The following is a 15,122-nucleotide window of genomic DNA, read 5'->3' as shown; positions in this document are numbered from 1 at the left end:
TAAAATAAAATAAAATAAAATAAAAAAGAAGAATTTATCAATTACTTATAAGTGATGCATAATTCCTAGGTATTCCAGTTATCAAATAGACTATTTGATTGAGTTCTCTTTATAAACTCAAAATAACATACAAAAAAACCCTCAAAATAAACAGAAATCACATCTTTGTTTTAAACGCTGTTGTCTACAGAGTTTTTAGCCAACACCAAAAACATCTCTTTAGGTATTCTGCATTTTGTGTGATGAATTTTTAACAATTTTTTTTCTAACATGTAATTCACTTGCAATATATAACCTCCTTTTATTGTAGACATTTTAGTTTTGGAAGTGAATTGTACTTTCATAGGTTTTCAAAGCATAATTTTCACAAACTTGCATTTCTTCAAATAGAAATCTATAAATTTATAGAACAGACATTAAAATAGATATAAAATTCTGTTATAGGAATTTATCCAGCATACATCCTCTATAGTGTGTCTTTTCAAAATTTGATTTTGGGGATTTTTTCCAGGGTATCATACAAATTATTCAAGTGCCCTGTCAATGAACTACAATTCCCTGTCCAAACACTTTTTTTACTTCTCTTTAATACATTCATAGAAGTGTAATGAATGGATCCTATACAATTCTTTTTGAAGTCTAAGACTTGAAAACTTGCTTGCTAAAATGATTGCAGTATTATTCAAATCGATCATTATGAGGAATTTATCAATTTCTCCACAAATGCATTACTATATTTTGTGTCATCTTCTTATATTAGGGTCCTACTAGTGAGTTTTCTTTTTCTTTTTTCTTAGATACTAAAGAGGAACTTATATCATATGCTCCTATTATTGACTATTAATTTACAAATGTTCTTTAAAAAATATCCTATTCAGGAAAAAAATTATATAGAATTAGAAGATATAAAAATACTTAACATTCAGAATCATTGTAGAATTCACCTTGTAGCATTAACAAATATATTCCCTCTATCTGTTTGATATGCTTTCACTTCGGTTATAGTGTCCTTTGAAATATGAAAGGCTATCACTTGATATAATCCACTATATTCTTGCTTTTCTTTAGCCACTAGTGCTTTCCATTTAGAAACCTTTACTGATACAATGTCATGAATTTTTACGTTTATGTCTTATAGGTTTTTACATCTCACATTTAGATTGATAATCATTTTTATCTTAAATTTTTGTATAAGGATTGAGGTAAGTCACACCTGTAAACCTAGGTACTCAGGAGTCTAAGATCTGAGGATAACGGTTTAAAGCCAGCCCGGGAAGGAAATTCCATGAGACTCTTATCTCTAATAAACCACTAAAAAGCCAGTAGTGGTGCAGTGGCTCAAGTGGTATTAAGTCTGTAGTATTAGATGATAGTTTAGGTTCTTCCTAGCAATATGATTTTGTGAAATCCTGCACCAAGCAATATTTTTCTTTCCCTAGAAGAGAAACCTCTGTCAAACAATTAATAATAGCTTTTTCTCCTCCAGGCATGCATCGGTAGTTTTATTTTATTCATATATTTCATGATCTGCCTGTGTATGCCAAAGGCTGCCATGAAAATAAAAACACCCTTCTCAGCACTTAGCATGTGTTTACCATTCATAGATATGAAGGTGTTTAAATGTTACTGAAATTGCTTTGGAATAAATAATGTTCACCCTGACTATCTTGAGAAAGAAGAATTGGTTTCTCAGCACTTTAGGTAAGAACTTGAGGGAAAGAAACAAAAGGAAATGTGAGGAGCAACTCAACACAGAGATTCAAATGAAACAAAACAACCCAAGAAAACACTAATTAATTCAGTACTCAAGAACCTGCAGGAAATGAAAGATTTTAAAAAAAATCAGCTCTGACAAGCTTATGAAAATCCTGACTACATGGGAATGCAATATTGTGAGGATAGTGGCTAAAGCCCAGACTGAACAGAAAGTTCTGTACACAGTGCCATGCACCTGTTATTCTTAATTCCAGGAAGAATAACATCAAGTAAACTTAGAGCAAAGATCAGTTTCTTGCTGAAAAATAATCAGGATAACTTAGGGCTGGGGGCATGACAAAGTGTTAAGAACACACATTTAAGTGGCACAAAACACTCAATTCAAACTCTAATATTAGAGGTAATAAAGACAAAAACTATGATTTTAAATAATTAGAACAATTGTAACACTTGAGTATTTGAGTGGAGAAAAATCTATGAGAGAGATAGAATGAACCTACGTTCCAATGCTTTCTACTTTAGTGATAATGTTTATTGGTACTTCAGACAAAACAGAGTTACTTTGCAAATGTGCATGGATGTGCATTTGGGTGATGGAAATACTCTACTTACAAAGGTGTAAATTAAATAGATTTTTGGAGGTAGATTATAGTTCTTGAACTAAGAGCCTGGGTGATGTCCCTGAGCTTTTTCTCTCAAGGATACCACTCTAATACTTTGAACCACAGTTCCAATTCTGATTTTCTGTTGGTTGTTTGGAGATAAGAGGCTCATGGACTTTCCTGCCTAGGATGGTTTCAAAGCACGATTGTCAGATCTCAGCCTCCTGAGCAAACAGGATTCCAGGCATGAGCCGTCGATGTTTTTAATAATTTAGTAAATTGTATAGTTACAGAAGTTATAAATTATCATTGTAACCTGTGTAATATATGTGTGTATGTATAGATCAATGCATAGATAGAAATATTTCAACATATTTTTTCATCTACAGTAGATTCATGAAATCATCCTTCATTATAAAATAAAATGGAAACAAAAGTTAATAAGGAGCAAAACAAAGAGAAGTGTTACATGTTTCTTTTTGTTGAATGCAATATGAATTGTAAGAATCAGTTTGGGAAAACCATCTCTACTTTAGCAAAAAGGATAACTGCTATTTATTCCAATCCTTCTATTTGCCCCTATTGTGCATCCTCACACATGAGTGTCAAAATCAAACCACACTTTTTGCCTTTGTATTTAACTCACCTGTTATAATTTAGGCGATAGATGAAGTAATCATATAAAGATTAAAATAATAGTAAGCGAGGCTATGAGTTAGAGCTGAAAAAGATTTTAAATATGATAATAGCTAACTAAAATGCATATTTCTTACTTTCAGTCTGTTATGTCTCTCATTCCCACAACAGGAAAGTACATAGAAGGTGTTCCGTAAATTATAAGTACAATTATTAAAAATGTATTGAAAGAATATGGGCACTGTGTGCTTTTAGCTTATTGAGACCTATATAGGGTAGTGTGTTTTTGAGGACTTGCAAAACGTTGTGATGGAGATGAAGGGAAGGATGTGCTTATTCTGGAAAACAAGTTAGAGGACTGCTCCCAGAAAGATAGTGATGAATTCTTCCAAAAGGTTACAGTAAAATCACTTTCACAACCATGTTCACTATTGCACTATTCACCGTAGCCAAGTTATAGAAACAGCCCAGATGCCCTTTGGCGGAGTGATGGTTGGCAAAAGTGTGTCATATATACGTAAGTGGATTGTACCTATCCATTATGAAGACTGTTACGTTATTTGCAATGAAATGGATAGATGTAAAAATATGTAAACTAAATCAGAGCCAGACACAAAAAGGACCCATGTTCTGTCTCATATTTGGAAGCTAGAACTTTATAAAAGTTTACACAGCAATATTAACCAAATCATGCCATTTGCAGAGGAATATTTAAATGATGTCATTTTTTATCAAATTAAATTTTTAATCCAACAAAATTAATACTGGGAAACTATCACTTGGAAGATGTGAGGGGAAGTGAATGGGAAGGAATAAAGAGAGTTATGGAGGAAGAAAGTGAAGACAAAATATTCAATGCAGATAGTATGAAACTAGAAAAAATTAAAGTCTGGTGAGATTCTGAAGGGTAGGGAATAGTTATATAAAGATCCATTGTACATAAAAACATGACTTATAGAATGGAAATTCCTTTGTACAACTAGTTAAGATAATAAAAATATAATTAAAAACAATGGAGATCTTAAACTGTGTTCTTTTAAACCATGAAACAATATAATAGTTTCCTCCTCAGAAATTTTCTTTTCAGGTATTTTCCTTATAGTGACAGAAAAATGATCAATGCAATGAATATCAATACATCACATTGCACATCATAAAGAGACACAATATAAAATCAGAGTAAAAATGTTAGAATTCATCACATGATAAAATAACAGGTAGAATTTGCCAAATGCTAGTTGTTTGTTTTTCCAATACTTTACCCTTGGTATCTAATTTAATCCTCAGAATAATTGCATAAAGTGGAACTACTTACATTTTTAATTTTCTGATGATGATATTGAAGTCTTCAGTGTTGTAATTACTAGTACAACATTGCACACATGGTAAGTGTTAGCCTGAGGTCCATCTCCGAATATATCAATTAACCTCATTCTATTTCATGACTAAAATACTAGCACTTAGTCTACAAATTCGAGGAAAATTTCCCATAATTATTGTGTACACTCATAATATTTCACTTTGTCTTTGTTAGAAAATAGGTAACTGTAATATGAAAACTCAAAGTTCATAATCAATACATACCTCTCTGGTGAAAGGAACTGCTAAAGAATAACTTTCTTGATTTCTAGGTCAAAATAGCAGAAATCATATTCTATCCCTTCACTCAACACTGCACTGCTTGGGGACCCTACCTCTGTTTAACACTGTCTTACTGAAAGAATGACCTCCCCAATTCCTGATGGAAAGAGACTGCATGTCTTATGGACCAATCATTTCCACATTGTAGCTCACCTAAATTGTTTACTATTAGAAGGTTTTTTAATTTTTTTGGGGGGGTCCGGTTGTGGGGCCTGAACTGTGTGCTTGGGCTCTCTCCCTCAGCTCTTCAGCTCAAGGCTAGCGCTCTACCACTTGAGCCACAGCGCCACTTCTGGCTTTTTTCTTTTTGCTTATGTGGTGCTGAGGAATCGAACCCAGGGCCTCAGGCATGCAAGGCAAGCACTCTACCACTGAGCCACCTTCCCAGCCCTAGAAGTTTTTTGACTGCTTTTTATACCCAACATTTTGAGAGAAAGGTATACTTTAAAATGCTATTAAAGCAAGACTGATATAAAAATCACTTTGACCCCAGATAAATATTTTACCTTTCATGTACCCAAAAATGCAGACTGACCTATCATTAATGTTAGGAATGAGAGGATAAAAAATCATAGACAGGGCTGGGAAGGTGGCTCAGTGGTTAAAGGGCTTGCCTTGCATGTCTGAGGCCCTGGGTTCGATTCCTCATCACCACATAAGCAAAAAAAAAAAACAAAAAGAAAAACAAAAAAGCGCGAAGTGGCGCTGTGGCTCAAGTGGTAGAGCACTAGACTTGAGCTGAAGAGCTGAGGGACAGTGCCCAAGCCCAGAGTTCAGGCCCCATGACCGGACCAAAAAAAATCATAGAAAACAAGACCTAAGCATGAATTAAAGCCTTTCCAACTTCTGAATACAATTGGTTTAAAAAGACATAAAGAGCTGGAAGGTGGCTCAGTGGTAGAGTGCTTGCCATGCATGCATGGGGCACTGGGTTCGAATCCTCAGCACCACATAAGCAAAAAGAAAAAAGCCGGAAGTGACGCTGTGGCTCAAGTGGAAAAGCTCTAGACTTGAGCTGAAGAGCTGCGGGACAGCGCCCAGGCCCAGAGTTCAGGCCCCACTACCAGACTCCACCCCCTAAAAAAGACATCAATAATACTACATTGTTTCAAAATTTCTTTTTTTAAGTATTCATTTATTTATTTCTTCATTGTATTTTCCCAGGAAAAGAAAGGTAAGGGAAGAGTCATTATGTGTTTAAAAAAATTATTAGAAAGGGGGAAAGGAAGTACTCGGGTACAGCACAAATCAATCATGAAATAAAACACCGCAGTACTGGTATCATAAAAGCCCAAGGAAGCTTTAGTCTGAAGGGATCAGAGAAAGGACAGACAGGTACACACTTTTCCAGCCTCCCTCCCCATAAATTCAAGTTCTCTCACAAAGCTTTGGTTTCTAGCAGTAAACATGGCGTTACATTCGTCTCCCATTAAACAATCTGTGGCCACTTTGACATAACTTTTCTTGCACCTGTGTACAAGTTCCTGAGTGACTTTAACATACATTCATATTCCCTTTCCTGGTCTCCTGACCCCACTTTCTACATGGAAAGCCCAATTGATTTTCTCTAGTATTACAGAACAAGCAGGTTTGGTCACAAATGTCATATTTGATGAGAATTACGTTTAAAAAAACATGGACTCAGGTTGGGAACAAGGTGTGTGTGTAGGGGGGGGTGGAGAGGTTGGAGCACTAGCGTCTTCAGAATCTTTGCATAAGTCACATAAAAGTTGAAGAGACATTCCAAGAGTCATCTGTGTATGGGCATGTAGGTTTTCTTTTGATGGAGAAAAGGTTAGAGGATAGGGACTTATTATTATTTTTACCAACGAAGATCTAGTCCAAAATGGGAAATAGGGGAAGTGAGGGAACAAAAGAAAAACTGGTTCAAGATCCTCACTTTAGAAGTTCCCCCAACTTAGCTTCAGATCCTTTTGTCTAGTGCAGAACCTTCTGTCAAAGATGCTTTGGCTGTTTTTCTCAATTCTAAAAGAAGTTTGTAAACAATAAAACTCCAAAAAGAACATGGAGAAAAGACCCACATATTATTATTTACACAAACTAGGCCATCTAGCAAATGACCAACTCAGAAACTCAGTAAAGTCCTACAGAGCCTAGACAAATACAATTAACTAGAGGGGGCAACATTTGTGGGAAGACAAGAAACTAGGATCAGACACACATCACCCAATGCATTCTATTGCATTTGTCCCATTTTAACACATGAGGTAGGTTTGTGGTGATCTCACAGCTTGTAAACGAAACCTCCTTTTTGTCCTTTAGCTAACACAACACTATGAACAATTATGCAGCAGGGCAGGACACGGGCTCCAGAGAGAGTCCTACACTTATGGGTTTCCCTGGAAGCCGAGACTGAGGATTTGGTCCTTGCTTTTTATAGATCCATCCCTGCATGGCTAGTAGAAGGGGGACACAAATCTGTGGTCTTAAAATCCAAACATATCAATTCCCATTCCTTAGAGGAAAAAAAATACATATACAGTTATTTGCACAGTAATCCCAACCTAACCTAGGAAAGGATAGATATAGTATATGGAAAGAAAACAAGTCGCAGAGCCATAGGATTAGACAATCATTACTAACCTTGGCTTCCTCTTTGGTCGTCTTCTACCTTGTCTGAACCACCGTTTCCTGTTTAGACTAATTTCCATTCTTCCAGCAGAAGGAGAACAAGTCATGGGGCAACCCAATTAAAAACCTAGTCTCCCATGAAACATTTCCAAGTGTTGAGGGGGTTTCAAGAGGACCCTATGGCAAAAAAGCCAGCTCTAATTGGCAAAAATGAAGTCGTTCAATAGGCTATGCCCTCCAAATGATTGCTCTCCATGGTGATAAAAACAACAAAGTCTTCCTGCTATGCCGACCTGGAGCTGTTGGCCATTTATCTCTGAGATTGCTCATGTACCTGAGAACACAGTGCAGGAATGAGGGCCTTAAGATTAAAATATATAAAAATACAAAACCAGAATATTTATAATAAGAAAAAAAAGTTAAAATGCACAAGATACGTCATTCACACAGATATTGCAGGTTTGGCATCCTGGAGAAAGCGGGGACCCAAGGTGCAGTAATCCAAGGGAACAAATAAATTACAATCACATTGGCCCAGAAATGGGGGTGGGAGCAGCGAAAAGCTCAGAGCAGCAGGTTTGCAGCCATTCCCTAGTCACCCATGTTGCCTGTCATCACAACCCAATGCCTGGACCAGCTCTCCCAGCACTACAGCTCAAGATAGGGTGATGAGGAAACAAGATGTGGAGTGGAGGAGGTGGTGGAGAGACAAAAAACAAAACAAAACAAAACAACCCTGCCTTGCTCCTGACAGGTCCTCCTACCCGGGATACTACACCTTGGGGATTTGAGCCCGTGGATCTGCTGGACTGGTGCTTAATTGTTTCACACCCTGGCAAGAGAAATTGGACACATCCTTCTTTAAAGGAACAACTTGCCAATCTGGGTCACTTTTAGAAGCTGGAGGCTGGGGGGGGAGGGAGGGGAAGCATGTAGGTCAGGTGAAGATTATCATATAAAGTACGCAGGTTTCACAAGTGGTTCCCCCAAAGCCCCTCACTTGAATTGGGATAGATCATGATGGGATTACTATGCATCACCCCTTCCCCTCATCAAAAGAGAAGATGGGATGATACTGGGACATCCTGGCCTGAGACGTATGGAAGAGCCAGCTACTCGCCAACCCAATCCATTTTCCAACTTTCTCCACTTTGCCGATTGATGCCTGCTCCTTGAAACTTCCTGCTAGCTAGAGTTGCCCCCCCTGACTCTGGGGGCTCAATTTTGGGCCTCAGGGAGCAGGGCAGGGCTGTGGATCTCTTCTTCTTCCCTAAAGTAGGCAGGCTTTCCCTGGGAACTGGGGACCTGCTGAGCCTTCAGTGGACAGGAGGCCACCATGTGGTTGATGCTTTGGCAGAAGTGGCACTTCTTGGGCTGTGGTGGCAGCTTGCATTCCTTGGCATTATGGTCTAGACCAATACAGTTGTAGCACCTGTCTCCTTTGGATCTGCTCTTCTGCATGTTCTTCCCCTTTGGCCACCTCTTACTCCCAATACAGAACACCCCACTGGGCCCAGTGACTTGGATGGATTCTAGGCCTTTGGCAGACTTCTTAAAGGTAAACTCCACAGCCTCTCCCTCCTTCAAGCTCTGGAAGCCCTCCATGTGCAGCTTATTCTGATGCACAAAGACGTCCACCAGGGGGTCGAGCGCTACCCTGATGCGGGCTGTCATGGATAGGAAGCCGAACCCTCTGCGCACATTGAACTACTTACAGATGCCAGCCCTGTGCAACAGCTGAGGCTCCTCAGCCACCTGAGCGGCATCCTCCTGCGCCTCCTCGGGTGCCTTCTCCGCTGCCTTGGCGAAGCCACCTCCCAACTGCTGGTTGGACACCAAGCCCATGGCCGTTGTCTGAGCCTGCGGCCCCGGGCCCCTGGTCGGGCTGCTGCTGGCCCCAGAGAAGTGCGGAGGCAAAGGGCAGGTTGGCAGAAGAGGCGACTACATCTTCTCCGCACAATCCATTTTTCAAAATTTCTTATGATACTGAAGATTCAATTATAAACTATTAACACTTGAAAATAACTCATTTTTGGGGGAGTAGGACACAAAACACAAGATTAATCCTAATCATTTTCAAAGACATTTATTTATACTACAAATTCACTCTTATAACTACAAAGATTCTAAAAATAACTGAAGCATAGTGTCAAAAAGCACATAATTTAACTTCATCATGTACGTTCAAAGGATTGTGCTAATAGAAAACAAAGTTATACTAATAATTAGCTCACCCAATTCACTTCCATTCTTTTATTCTATATCTTTTAGTTTCATAAAAACTGGCTTTTCATAAAGTGATGCATAAAAAGCCTTTATATCCATTAACATTTTCAGATTTTAACAATGTTTATTTCAGAAATGCTTTTAGCTGTATAGTCAATGAACTGAAATAACATTGAAATATTCAAAGGGGTTTCAGAAATTGCAAGACTTGCTCTGGGATGTTATTTATATTGGAAAAGATATTCAAAAAGCCTTATTTGTTAAAGTTGTGATAGTTACTCCCACAAAAGAACAATTAATGAAGAAACATTTGTATGTACAAAACAACTTCAAATGCATCCACAATCTGGAGGTGACACATGCTTTTTGTTTGTTTTTGCAATGTATATCTAACAAACATATCCACAATACTGATTTTCAGTCAATATGATGGGATATTCAAACCTAAAAAATACGGGGTTTATTATCTTAGTGTGAATAGATATGATCTTACAAAGAAAGTTATTTTCAACAGAAATCTGGAAAGAGTTTATCCACCTTGAGTTTCACAGGAATAACCAGCGAGTAATACTTGTTTGGTCGAGTAGGTCAAAATCATTCCATGAGAATATCTTAAAAGTATATCCAATTTAAGAGGTCAAATACATATTTTGTACTGACAGTCATCTTACATCAATAATTCACTACCTAATTATATGTGTATCTTATTGCCTAATATATACTAAGAACTGAAAGTGATCTCTTTTAACTGAAAGTGATCTCTTTTATCTAACTTAATGGTGTAATTGCTTTATTTATGATGATGTTATTATTTGACAAATAAAATGTACAGAAGGGTGGTTCCACTGAAATAACAGGATGGAACAGTGATAAATAACTATATTTCAACACAGCTCTTTTCAGCCTCACTCTGTCCACATTGGCAAGCAACATTGCAAATGCACACACTCACGCATATACACACACATGTGCGCACATTTATAAACACATATACATGCATGCCAAATTCAGGATTTACTGTACAAAAAAGTTCAAATAAAATATTAGTGATTAGGAAAAATGATAACTTGCCTTATTACAAAATAATACATAATCCAGTGTCCACGATTGTTACATTTTACCTGCCTCTCCACATGCGACCACTTAATTTATTTTTAATTAATTAATTAATTCATTAGTTTGGTGCTTATACTAGAGCTTGAACTCAGGGCCTGACTCTGTTCCAGAATTTGTTATTTTTTTTTGTTTTAGTTTTCTCAAGGCTAGCAATTTAATGCTTATCCTACAGCTCCATTTCAAGCTTTTGTGGTTACTTTCAAATCAGAATCTAATGGACTTTTTTTTCTTGGTCTGGTTTCAAAGCACAATCATCAGATTTCATCTTTTTGATTAGCTAGGATTAAAGACCTGAGCCACCGGAGTGGCTCCTACTTTTCTCTATACTTATCTAATGCACATACTTAAATAGTAATTTAAAACTGAGAGCATACAACCAAGATGTACAGTGATGATATTGTCCTGTCAGAAATTCAAGTTAATAATGTAAATTTATTCTTAAGACCATACGCAAAAAATACTTATGAAGAAATTTGATGATGATGATAATGATGATGATGATGATGTGTGTGTGTGTATGTGTGTGTGTGCTGTTGCAATATATTCCACATATAAGCACTGTGAATGGGTGTCCAGCCATTCACAGTTATTGCATGAATATCTGCCTTGAGCTACCAACTCATGGACAATGTCTAGGTTTCCACTCTGGGCTTCCCAATGAAAAGGAGTTTACTCATCCTCATCCCTATTATTCATATGTGGCCTTTTTGGAAAGTATTCTCCGCACTGTAGTAAGCTGCAAGGCAAGCACTCTACCACTGAGCCACCATCCTAGCCCAAGGTTTAAGATTCTTGTCTGTAATTTGGTCAAAGCTCTGACTCTTTATGTAGGCTACTAAAAATGTATTTACTAATTTCAAGTAAATACATATATTCTATTTCTATCTCTTAAAAAAATTGTTTGCTCTGTAAATTGATTAGAAGCATGGATTTTGTGGCTAGCTAGGTCATTGCACATCTGGATCTCTTTTCCTCTCTCTCTTTCATGGTTCTCATAGACAATATGATTGCTCCATAATTATCCTAATTTATTTTGTTTTTATATTTTTGGTTGCATCATTTCACTTTCTGCTCTACCATTTCCCAAATCAGCACCACATAAACAGAACCATCCAGAAGTGGTTTTGTGGCTCAAGTGGTAGAGCGCTTGCCTTGATTTGAAGAGCTCAAGGATAGTGCCCTGGCCCAGAGTTCATGCCCCACAGCTAATTTAAAAAAACAAGAATCTAAATACTTGATAATTCTACTAACAGATCTGACTGAAATCTATTGAATCACACTTTTCCTGTACAATGAAGGAATAGGTCCAGGCTAGGAAAGCAGCTAGAGAGGGCAGGGTGATTGTATCTGTGACAAATCTTTGTGGATAATGGTATCGAGGATTACTTACTGGTGATTCACTTGCACTGGAAGCATGATTCTGAACGATTGCTTGCTGATTGCTTGCTTTGATCATTATATCCTCCAAGAAGAAAAAGTGAAATTTAATTGATAGCAAAGGACTACTAATACATTTTGACTTCTCATTAAGCATCTTCAATCATCAAAATCACCTGAAGACAATAGATAGGCGTATTTTTAGATGACAACAAATATCTTTTAAAAAACAAGAATTTAGGTAGTCATACAAAGGACTTCTATTTTACTATTGCATTCTACATTTTTTCGAATGTTAAATACTAACATTAGAAAGCTATTAGAAAGCTCTTTAAGTCCATATGTTGAATAGTGAGTTCTCTCACACTAGAACATTGTATTTCCCAAATCATTTACATAGAAGGCATTGTTTCCTATTTTCTCATTCCTAGAATAAGCTGCACATGAAGACACCACTGGTCCTCATTTTCAGTCTGTACCTTTGAATATTGAGGAAAATCTTTCCTCTGCTCTCTCTAAATTCCCTACTCTCCAGTTAGAATAATTTCGAGTAGTAAAAATGGAAAAAGATAAAATAAAAAATCATGGTGAATAAATATATGCAGAAAATTCATCAGATTTTTCTGACCAGTTCAACCAATGTGAACTATTGGGGAAAAACATGGACATCTCATTCCCCCTGGCACTCAAAGTCTCTGGTTAGGCAATTCTGATGAAGACAGGAATTAAGATGAAAAAGTGAGGAATAGTATCAATTGCAAGAAAAAAATGGAGTAGGACCCAAGAAAATTTCCTCTTTTGGATCCTGAAATTATTCAGCATACTATGGTGTGGAGACTACTTTCCAAAAAGGCCACCCAGATGAATACTAGGGATGAGGATGAGTATAACCCTCTTCATCGGGAAGCCTAGAGTGGACACTTAGACATTGTCCATGAGTTGGTAGCTTAAGGCAGATATTCATGCAATAATTCTGAATGGCTAGACACATCTGCACAGTGCTTATATGTGGAATAATACCAGAGTGGCTTCTTTCTTAATTCATCATGATGCAGATACCAGTCCCCAAACTAAAGGTCTCTTGACCCCCTTGCATCTCGCTGCTGGGAATAGAAATAACAACAATATGCTGTATCTCCTTCTGTGGAACCATTATATGAAACCAGGTCTGAAGAACAACTTGGAAGAAACTGCATTTGATATTTCCAAAAGGATAAGTAAGTATTACTACCTCTTTGAAGTTGTGGAAGACTGTACATATTCTTCTCCTAAGTTGTAATGGTATGGTTAAGTGTCTTAAATTTCAAAAATGCCAGTCCATCCTTTGTGTCCCTACAATTTTTTTCACAATACAAAGCAACAGCAATATCTTACTTTCAAAATTCATGGATTCCATGGTATTCTTCCAAGTGAATTGTCTGACTTTGATGTCAAAATGTATTCAAGAGTTGTTTGTATACATCTATAATGATTTCAAGAGAGTTTGTGATTTTTTTGAATCAGAAATAATTTTAACATCTTTTGAAAAGAATAGTATAGACACTATAGATGTTCATGGCATTTTTCTGAAAAAAGTATATATGTTTGTATAATGTCCATAATCTATTTAATTCGCTCCTACATATAATAATTTGAATTCTACATTGTTATATAATGTATATGTTCATTAATGTGTCCTTTCAGATTGCATTCCATATAGAAAAATTTAAGATTCCTTTTTTCCTAGGTCCTTGTATTTTTTTATTTCTTTGGGATAAAATGACAATGTTAACTAATTTCAAGTTTTGTAAAGGTTATGATATGTAAAGGCCTTTCTCAGGTGAAGATTTAATATACTGATGTCAAACTAACCTTTAATTCTATGAATTACAGGTCTTGTTACACTTGTGTTTTTGTAATCACCTTTTAATAACTTTTTTTCATTTCTTGCATTTGAAGAATGAAAAATATGGAATACTTCACAAATTTTCATATCATCCTTCTGCAAGTGCCATGTTAATCTCTGTATTGTTGTAATTTGGGTAGACCTGCTGCTGAAACATGTAGTATCCTCTAAATTTAAGTACTTAATGTTGGAATCTTCCTACAGGCATATATCCATGGTTGAATATTTATAACAAGGAACCCTTATTGTTCCTAAATATGCTATTGATCTTATTTCTCTAAAATTCTTTGTATAATGGGAAAAACCCATTGTTTGGTAGATTGCTCACATTTGCAATTTTATATTTAATTTTATTTTTAATTTAATTTAATTTTATTTTATTTGCAATTTTTTGTCAATGACTATTTTGTCTTCTTCATTTTAAATTTGATCATACTTTGAAGCCTTTACAGCTAAGTCCAAAGGTGATTGCTTTTCAAGTATTTATTTATCACAACTGAGTTAGCTTTGTGGAGCTAATGGATTCAAAGTAAGCCTTGCTTAAGAGCTACTTCTAAACTTGTGCAACTTAAAATTTCCCAAATGAGGTCTTGCTGGCACAAATGTCTAGCTGACCCTTTACCCTTCTTCCATGTAGGAACAGACCAATCAGAATATCTTACCCTGACAGCATAGATTGTCTACTGGAACAAAACTAACCTTAGTTACAAGAGATCATAGAGAGATGAACAGTTCTGTCAGAATTGTTCAGAATAGAAGGTATTTTATCAAAATATAATTGTTTACTATACTTATCATTTCAAAAGTAGCTAAAGCCAAGAAGGTGAAAAAATTGTTCATATGCATGATTACCTACTGTCCTTTCCTGTCTATCATCCAACCAGGCAGGAACTTACACTACGGACTTTCTATCACCAAATATGTCCATAGCTCCTGGAGAAGTCCATACGTTTCTCCTCGATATTAGGCCTTAAATTGGTAATGTTTTAATCACAGTGTTTCCTCTTGCCTCTAGGCTGTAAATCAACAAATGGTAAAGTTTTAAGTCTAACTCTACCAAAAACTGAGGTAGAGATAATGGAATAATACTTTAAAACAGAGTTGCCTTTATACCCTAACCACAACAGAACAATGCAAAACAATTTTTATATTATATATACTTATATATTTTATATTTATATGTACTGATTTTAAATTTCACACAGTGAATCTTATTAGAATTGATAGTTTGACAAATATATTTACATTTATTCTCATAAATAGATTGGAATATAAATAATTAGGTTTAGAATATAAATTAGAATATAAAAAGTATCAATGCAATGTCTTCG

The 15,122-nt window shown here is 36.2% G+C and overlaps 2 pseudogenes; both read right to left on the bottom strand.

Annotated features, from left to right (window-relative positions):
* Window positions 1-8,405: 8,405 nt before the first annotated feature.
* On the bottom strand, window positions 8,406-9,032 carry LOC138822611 (protein lin-28 homolog A pseudogene; annotated as a pseudogene).
* A 4,816-nt stretch (window positions 9,033-13,848) lies between these two features.
* On the bottom strand, window positions 13,849-13,948 carry LOC138822622 (U6 spliceosomal RNA; annotated as a pseudogene).
* Between the last annotated feature and the right edge of the window lie 1,174 nt (window positions 13,949-15,122).

This window comes from Dipodomys merriami, unplaced genomic scaffold (assembly GCF_024711535.1).
Source record: "Dipodomys merriami isolate MVZ:Mamm:240054 unplaced genomic scaffold, mDipMer1.0.p SCAF_113, whole genome shotgun sequence".
In the NCBI taxonomy this organism is placed as follows: Eukaryota; Metazoa; Chordata; class Mammalia; order Rodentia; family Heteromyidae; genus Dipodomys; species Dipodomys merriami.
The sequence above is the reverse complement of the archived record's forward strand: the minus strand, read 5'-3'. Positions and strand labels throughout refer to the sequence as shown.